Source organism: Porites lutea, chromosome 9, assembly GCF_958299795.1.
Source record: "Porites lutea chromosome 9, jaPorLute2.1, whole genome shotgun sequence".
Lineage (NCBI taxonomy): Eukaryota > Metazoa > Cnidaria > Anthozoa > Scleractinia > Poritidae > Porites > Porites lutea.
In genome coordinates, this window is record NC_133209.1 from 25,212,722 (window position 1) to 25,214,523 (window position 1,802).

Here is a 1,802-nt window from a genome sequence, read left to right on the forward strand (position 1 = left end):
GATGCATATGATTCGCTTAACGAGCGCAGTAAAAGGCGATCTTCACTTGTGGTTGCAATTCCTTACACAGTTCAACGGCAAATCGTTCTTTTTAGATTTCGTTTGGCTTTCATCCGATATGATACACCTATACACTGATGCTTCAGGCTCATTAGGCTATGGCGCGGTTTTTGGTAGGAACTGGTTATATGGCGCTTGGTCCAAGCGTTGGAGCTCGCTTAATATAGTCATACTTGAAATGTTTCGGATTGTAATTAGTGTTGAAATATGGGCCAATAGGCTGGCCAATAAGTGTGTCACATTCCATACAGATAACCAAGCGCTTGTGGAGGTTATCAATAAGAAAACCACAAAAGATAAAAAACTGTTGATTTTAGTCCGCTCCTTGGTTTTGTCATGTTTGAAGCATAACATACTTTTTAAGGCAGTTCATCTGCCCGGTATTTCTAACACAAGCGCTGACGCATTATCGCGTTTACAGGTAGACAAATTCAAGTCCCTCGACCAGTATGCAGCAGCCGAACCGACAATTGTTCCTCCACATCTGCTACCAGAGAACTGGCCGATATAACTAAAACACTTTTAGAGGCTAGCATCAGTAGCGCTTCAGTTAAAGCTTACAAAAGGCCCTGGGCGCTATTTACCTCTTGGGCCCAGCAATTTTTAGGTGACATGCTTATTAAGCTACCCATTCAACCAGCTATTTTAGCTTTGTTTATTGCTCATTTGTACTCTTTGAAATACGCAGCGTCGTCCGTTACGTCTTATGTTTCTGCCATTAGTTACGTACATCAATTAGCTGCAGTGGATGATCCCACCAAAGCAGCCATTATAAATCAGCTCCCTAAGGGCTATAGGAAGTTAGCTCCCACTACAGATATTCGTTTGCCGATTACGTTACCAATCCTAAACAAGCTATTAGGATCGTTCCAACACACAGTCTCATCAGCATATCAAATACATTTGCTCTCAGCTATGTGTGCCATTGCATTTTTTGCATTTCTGCGAATAGGAGAAATAACAACAACTTCCGGTGAGAGCACTAATCTCATTAGAATAACTCAGTTAGATCGCTTAGTGGATAAGAAGGGAAACGTCAAAGCCCTTCAGCTTACTCTTATTAACTACAAACACAGTGACCCGGGACAGAATTTTGTTGTTTACATTTATCCTGAGTCCTTGTGCTGTCCTGTACAGTTGCTTTTGCAATATGTTTCACTTAGAGGTTATGCTCCGGGTCCCCTGTTTTGCTGGCCCGACGGGACGCCTATCACTAGGACATTTTTTGTCACGAAGCTTAAAGCTGCCCTTAAGTTTAATAACCTTGACTGTGCTCTTTACAAAGCTCATAGTTTCCGTATTGGAGCCGCTAGTTGGGCTACCGCTAAAGGTTTTTCTGACTCTCAAATTCGTTTACTAGGTCGCTGGAAATCAAACGCCTTTCTCAAATATATCAGAACGCATAGTTTAGGTACGAATTTTACGCAAGCAAGCGTTTAGCTGTCAATATCCCGAAACACAAGCTGGCGCTGTGTTTATCATACCCTAAGTCTGCATTTCTAAGTCAACAGCCTGCGGGTGGGGCCGGCCGCTGAAACAGCGTCCTGTGGCCTTTTATCGTGGCCCTCACCTTTGCTAGAGCTTAAATAAATTACTTTTAGTTTCTTATTTCTTGGATTTCTTAGTTATGTAAATAAAAGCGGCCATCTGGAATGGCCAGAATTTTAATCCCAACTGTTTGTTGCTATTTTTTATGCACTCTAGCAAACTAAGCTTCGTTGTTGACATTAAGTGCACTCGGA

General features: G+C 42.2%; 1 pseudogene; it reads left to right on the top strand.

The window, feature by feature from the left end:
- The first annotated feature begins 238 nt into the window (after window positions 1-238).
- LOC140948039 (uncharacterized) lies at window positions 239-1,500 on the top strand (annotated as a pseudogene).
- The last annotated feature ends 302 nt before the right edge of the window (window positions 1,501-1,802 follow it).